Genomic DNA, 7,239 nt, shown 5'->3' with positions numbered 1-7,239 from the left:
AAATATAGCAAGCAGTGTGTACGTCCATCCCAAACTTCCTAACTATCCCTTCCCCCATCCTTCCCTGCTTGGTAACCATAAGTGCTGTTCTCTAAGTCTGTGATTCTGTTTCTGTTTTGTAAATAAGTTCATTTGTATCATGACTCTCTTATTTTAAACTTCTTCTTTTATGCTTTCCTCTCTTTTCCAACTATTATTTGTTAAGTGCTAATATTTTTTTCTTGATACTTTTTTCTTTATGCAGATTAGAAGCGATGTATCGTATTTACGACACTAGTTATTATGTTTAAGGAGAAAACACATTTGAACTTGTCTTTACTCCAGTGAAAAATAACTCTAAGTAAAATAAGAAATTTGATACGCCTTTAAATGTCTCTCTTTAAATTTAACATGATATTTTTGCTGGAATAATCTATCTACTCTTTTAGCCCCAGGTTATTATTAACAGCCTCTTTTTTCCTAAAACTTTTTTGAGGATGTATATAATGTCGGCATTAAGTTAATATTCATGTTAATGGGTGGTTTTAAGCTTAACTACACATTTTATAGGTTTCATACATCATGTCTTTTATAATTTGCCTCCTCTGTGCCTGCGGGCTTCATTCTGACCCTTTTTGGGGGTGTGAGGGGAGTGCAGTGATTGTGCACTGCAGCACGGCGCCCCCTATGTCCACACCTGTGCTGTGGCTCACCTGGGGTGGAGTGTCATTCTTCTTCCCTTGACCTTGGCTTTGGCCGTGTGTCTTGTCGTGGCTGGAGGTACAGTGGCTGAAATGCAAAAAATATCAGTTCTGAATTGGGACTTCAAAAGTCCTCCCTCTTTTCTGCTTCTCCTCTCACCCCTCGGGTGCCACCAGGGGAAGAGAGGTCCTTGCTCATCTCCCTGGTCCCAGGGAGGAGATGTGGCTGAACTTCCCATGGCCTGCCGACCTACAGCGAGGAGCAGTGCTGTCCAGTCACATCCCTCCAAGACCAGCCAGGCCCAGTGACCACAGATGCCTGCAAGGAGATGCAGGATGCACAGTGGGTGGAGACCAGCCTTGACACGTTGTCTTCAGAGCTGCCTCCGTGGGAAACCTCTGCTAGCCGGGCCAAGGGTAGACTCACCTGGGCTAATATAACTCTGCCATGATGGGGAGTAACTCCCAGGACAAGGGCCAGTGTGTGATGGCTTTCTCCTGAAAACCAGGAAAGCTAAAATGATGTTACACACTGCTCTCAGTATAACCCCGCTGTTGAAAGTTCTCTGACACTCAATCAAGAAAGGAAAAGAAACTTTTAAATTATTTATTTATTTGGTGCCCTGGATCTTGGTTGCAACACACAGAATCTTTGATCTTCGTTGCAGCATGTGGGATCTAGTTCCCCAAACAGGAATCGAACCCAGGCTCTCTGCATTGGGAGTGAGGAGTCTTAGCCACTGGACCACCAGGGAAGTCCCAAGAAGTGAAAGAAGCTTGATCATGAGGAAGGAGAAGGAAAAATTACCATGACTTATTTACAGGTAATACAATTGCCTATTTAGAAAACTGAGAGAAGAAATTGAAAAACTGGAAAAATTAATTTAAAGTGGCTGACTACAAAATAAACATTCAAAAATCCATAATTGTCCTGGTAATAATTGGATAGGAAATATCATGGCCTCCATGAGCAAATAGCAACATAATTTATAAAATGCTTAAGAGGAAACTTAGGATGAAATTGGCTGGGTCTTCATTTTTAGCAATGTTGTGTTTTTCACTGAGGGACATAAAAATCAACTTGAATAATTGAAGCAAAATGCCTAGGCAGTGACACAGTTATTCCAAGATATTAATTCTCTCAAAACCAATTTATAAATCTAATGTTGATTCTAATGAAAATACAAGATCATTTTTGAACTTGTCAAGTAGATTTAAGTTCATTTAAAGGAATAAATGCTCACAAAGAGCCAAGAAGTTCTTGAGGAAATAAAAATGCTATGTACTCTGGAGCATTGGCTGAAAGCTATGATAATTAAACGAGTCTGGTTATAGTTCAGAAATAGGCAGATAAACAGAAAGAAACTAAATGCTTCAAGGAAATTAGTATTGAGAAAGATGGAATTTCATAGCAGTGGTCAAAATAATGTTAGTTTTTAAAAACTGGAAAAGTTCCACTGTTGGTAGTAATGTAAACTGGTACAGCCACTATGGAGGTTCCTCAAAAGATTAAAAATAGAACTACCATATGATCCAGCAATTGCACTTCAGGGTATTGATCCAAAGAAAATGAAAACAGTAACCCATGTTCATTGCAGCATTATTTACAACAGCAAATCACGGGAGCAACCTAAGCGCCCATCAATGAATGAATGGATAAAGAAGGTGTGGGATATGGGACAGTATTCAGCCATAAAAGAATGAAATCTTGCCATTTCGACCATGTGGATGAAGCTTGAGGGCATCGGTTAAATGAAATAAATCAAACAGAGAAAGACAAATACTGTATGATCTTTCTTTTATGAAGAATCTATAAAGTAAAACAAGAATAAAAAGCCAAACTCATAGAACCAAATAATAGACTGGTGGTTGCCAGAGGCAGGGGCTTGGAGGGCAGGGAGAAATGAGTGAAGTGAAAGGTAAAAAGGAAAAACAAAAGATTTAGAAAAAAAAGCTGCAGCCAAGGCTTTGAACCTGGGGAAACCACCAAAGGGATGTTGCATGCCACAGAAGCAAGTCTGGGGCCTCAGGGACCTCGGCAGGGGACCCCAGTATGATTGCCAGTGGGCACTCTCCTGATTGTGATCACTCTGGGCAGGCTTAGGCTCTGGTGAGCCCTGGCCTTCAGCCCCTTAAAGGTATGTCCTAGCTTCTGAATTCTTTTGTACAAAACAGGTGCACAAGAAGTACCCAGCACATTCATTTTGCTATACAACAAGAAACTAACATTGTAAAGCAACTATGCTCACACACACGCACACACAAAACCCTGGAAAAAATAGATAACAAACAGGGAACTCTACTCAATATTTTGTAATCACCTATAAGGGAAAAGAATCTGAAAAAGGATACACACACACACACACACACACACACATACGTAAACTGAATCACTGTGCTGTACACCTGAAACTATTGGTTGAGTGTATATTTTTTACGGAGAACCCAAAGTTTTAATTAAAAAATTTTAAAAGTACCCAACACAAAGTAGGTGCTCAGTAAGTACATCCTAAAGAAAGGAATGAATGAAAATGGATTTCAGCCTTAAATGCCGCTCAGTGAAATACCATTGATTGATTATGTATGTATTTATTTGGCTACACTGGCTTCTAGTTGCAGCATGCAGGATATTTAGTTGCAGCATGCAAATTCTTAGTTGTGGCACGTAGGATCTAGTTCCCTGAGCAGGGATCGAACCCGGGTCCACTGCACTGGGAGCGTGGAGTCTTAGCCACTGGGAAGTCGCCATGAAATACTGATTTAAACTGGCTTGTTTCCATCATCAATCTTAGGACTTACATCTGGAGCCAGTTTTCCCCCTTAAATGCAAAAAACCACAAACATAAATTAAACTTGGAAATATTAATGAGAGATACCTTTGGAAAAGTAAGCAAATGAGGAGATTAAAAAAAATAAAGCTAGAAACTCTGACATATATATCAGAATTAATTCCAGGTGGATAAAATACATATATGCTAAAATAAATAAGAATGTTGTTGATTTGTCCACGTAATGCCTTTCTGACTTGTGTTTCCTAGTCTACTTCGTCTATTATGAAATCCTTCTATTATTCCTCTACTATGTTTCTTTAAAAAATCATTATGTTGTAGTCAAACATACTTCTATTTCAACAGAGACAAACTCAAATAAACAGACCAATATGCAAACTACAGTTTTGAAAGAAGCTAAAGTGTTAAAATTTTACAGAGACAGAAACAAATTTCACATTTATTTACCGGCAAATCAGGTTGCCTTATGCTGTGATCTGAATGTTTGTGTCCCCAAATTCACACATTAATACTATTTGAAGAAAATGCAGAAGGAAGAGCTACAGTGCTTTTCATTCCAATGAAATGTTTATTTCCCTGATAAATGGGTTGTTACCACATAACACATCATGGGTCCTCTCTGAAATCATTGCTCATTTTCATCCAAGAGACCAATTTCCTCTACTTTCAGTGCATATCCTCATGGCGGACACTTTCCAAGAGTTTAATAATGCGTTTACAGTCTCAGAATCTTCCTCTCCAAGGGACTGTCTCTGTTCTTCAGGCATCGATGCAACTGCGACCAATGTTCTATTGTTGTTTACTCTCAATCACATATGAACGTAGTCAAGCACCTGAGTTTTCATGATCTGAGCCTCTCCACTGTTTTCTACCCTCGTTTGTGTTAACTTCTCTTTTGGGCAACATCTGAAAAGTGAAAGTGTTAGTCGCTCAGTCATGCCCAACTCTTACTGCGATCCCATGGACTGTAGCCCACCAGGCTCCTCTGTCCATGGAATTCTCCAGGCAAGAATACTGGAGTGGGCTTACATTTCCTTCTCCAGGGGATCTTCCTGACCCAAGGATTAGAACCCAGGTCTCCTGTCTTGCAAGCAAATTCTTTACCATCTGAGCCACTGGGGAAGCCCTGGCAACATCTGAAGTCTGTGTCAATGCCCATCCTGTTAATAAAGATGTGTAGATAAGATGCAATGAGCCTTGGGACTTCACTGGTGGTCCAGTGGTTAAGACTTCGCCTTCCAATGCAGGGGGTGCGGATTCGATCCCTGGTCAGGGAACTAAGATCCCACTTACCTTGAAGCCAAAAAACCAAAATGTAGAACAGAAGCAATATTGTAACACATTCCATAAAGACTAAAAAGAAAAAGATGCAATGAACCTCAGCCGTTTGGGGTATCTGAGGGACAACAAGGAAGCATTTTCTATATCTTGCAATGAATTCCCTATAATAGATGATTACATGTCACACTCCTCTGCAGAGGATGCTGATTCTACTGTATCAGGAGAAGCAATTTCTGGTGTCAAATGAGGTGGAGAGCGAATGCGAGTTTTCCTAAACTTTCTCCTGTATGTTCAACTTTCACACTGAACTCATTAGAACTGATTTATGGGAAGTCACCAGAGACATTTCCAAGTTGATGAAAAGAAGGTTACATTCATTCGTCAGAAAGACAAACTGAGTGGGTTCTCCGTAAAAAATACACACTCAACAGATAAAAACGCTCGGTACATTTGTCTGTGCCATACAGTCAGTGCAGCAAAGTAACCCTGTGCTGAAAGGTGTTAAATCACTCACAGACAGGCGCCGTTTTGATTTGGTAGAATTTGTAATGTTTTGCAAAGAGGATGCTTGGTCTGTTGGTCACCTAAGTGACTGATGTCAGGAAGATCTGTGTGCTGATGTCTCAAGGGAAAGACTAGTGAACCATCTCTAAAAAGCTCCAAAGAGAAGAGAAGTCGCTCAGTCGTGTCCGACTCTTTGCGACTCCATGGACTGTAGCCCACCAGGCTCCTCGGTCCATGGGATTTTCCAGGCATGAATACTGGAGTGGGTTGCCATTTTCTTCTCCAGGGGATCTTCCCGACCCAGGGATTGAACTCGGGTCTCCCGCATTGTAGGCAGATGCTTTACTGTCCAAGCTACCAGGGAAGCTGCAAAAAAAAAAAAAAAAAAAGCTCCAAGTTAGAGTTAAATCTTTAGAGCATCCATACAGTAGACCTGGGACTTCCCTGGTGGTCCAGTGGTTAAGACTTTGCCTTCCAACGTAGGGGGTTTGGGTTCGATTCCTGGTCAAGGAGCTAAGATCCCACATACTTCACAGGCAAAAAAACACAGAAGATAAACAACAGGAGCAATATTATAGAAAATTCAATAAAGACTTTAAAAATGGTCCACATCAAGTTACATAAACAAAAATGTTAAAGAAAAACAAAGCAAACAAAATGAATAGACCAAAGGCTGAGCTGAATTTATTCTCAATCTCTCTCTCCCTCCCTTCCACCCTCCTTTCCATGCTAGTCTGTTTTAGATATTGAGCTCAACAGAGCACTGGTTGTAACCTCAGCTTAAGGGTCCTACTTTTGCCCTTTGCAGATACAGGCAACAAGCCCGAAGTGGATAACCAAGCACAGATATGAAGATGTCTATATGTCTGCACTGAGGCCGCTTTATATATTTTTGAAATTTTCCATCCATCCATGCTTCCATCCATTTCTTTATCTCCTCACACACACCTCCATTGCCGTTAATTTGTGGCCTAGCTCTCCAGAGTGTAGATACAAATGTAAATTTTTAAAGTCTTTCTTGAGTTAGTTACAGCATTGCTTCTGGGCTTTTTGTTTTGGTTTGGTTTTTTGGCCTCAAGGCACGTGGAATGTTAGCTCACTGACTGGACCAGGGATCAAACCCCCACCCCCTGCATTGGATGGTGAAGTCTTAACCACTGGACTGCCAAGGAAGTCCCCACAAAGGTAAACTTAAGTTCACATTCTCCCTTTTGTATACAAAAGATAGCATATTATTCCTACCGTTCTACACTTTGTTGTTTTTGGCTCTCTGAGTCAGCATAAGAGAGATTTATTCCTGCTCCCCTTGCTCCAGTGACAGACTATTCCATCCTGTGGAATCACTACACTGATTTCAAGTTTTTATAAAACCAGTTTTCTTCTGATGAGCATTTTGGTCATTTCCACTCTTTTAAACTTAAAACTACAGTGAATAGAAACTAAGTTATTCTGTGCCAGTGCTAGAGTATCTGGTATAATTTCCAGAAGTGGAATTGCTGAAAGAGCAAAAGCGCTTATAACTTGCTTGAAGAGTGCGACTTTCTCCTTCGGGAGCGATGTACCAATTTCTGCTGCTTCCCAGTGGCACACGGAGGGCAGGGAAGTGGGGAAAGTCGCCCCCTGGTGGAGGCAACCAGGGATGCATCATCTGTAGAAAACAAAAAGCTGATACTAAAATCAACTGAAATTTGGTGTGTTTTCTTTCTGACCCCATGAACTGACCCCATAGACTGTTGCCTGCCAGGCTTCTCTGTCCATAGGATTCTCCAGGCAAGAATCCTGGAGTGGGTTGCCTTTCCCTTCTCCAGGCCATCTTCCCAACCCAGGGATCAAACCCAGGTCTCCTGCATGGTGGGCAGATTCTTTACAGACTGAACTATGAGGGAAGCCTGGAAATCTGACAGTTCCTGGTAAAAGACTTCTTCCCTCCCCCAGATCTTTGATTGATCTAAATTCTAAATACTTTCAGCAGTCACTGTTGGATT

At 41.0% G+C, this 7,239-nt stretch overlaps 1 long non-coding RNA gene across 1 annotated transcript in view; it reads right to left on the bottom strand.

The window, feature by feature from the left end:
* Positions 1–6,361: 6,361 nt before the first annotated feature.
* The window catches only part of LOC129550356 (uncharacterized), a 45,305-nt gene continuing 44,427 nt past the window's right edge, over positions 6,362–7,239 (bottom strand). Inside the window, exon 3 of the long non-coding RNA XR_008684815.2 lies at positions 6,362–6,902. This is a non-coding gene — a long non-coding RNA (uncharacterized LOC129550356). The remainder of the gene's footprint in view (positions 6,903–7,239) is intronic.

This window comes from Moschus berezovskii, chromosome 21, assembly GCF_049115385.1.
Source record: "Moschus berezovskii isolate FMDL1 chromosome 21, NW_MosBer_1.0, whole genome shotgun sequence".
NCBI classification, from domain to species: domain Eukaryota; kingdom Metazoa; phylum Chordata; class Mammalia; order Artiodactyla; family Moschidae; genus Moschus; species Moschus berezovskii.
Note: the sequence above shows the minus strand (reverse complement) of the source record. Positions and strands in the feature narration are given on the sequence as shown.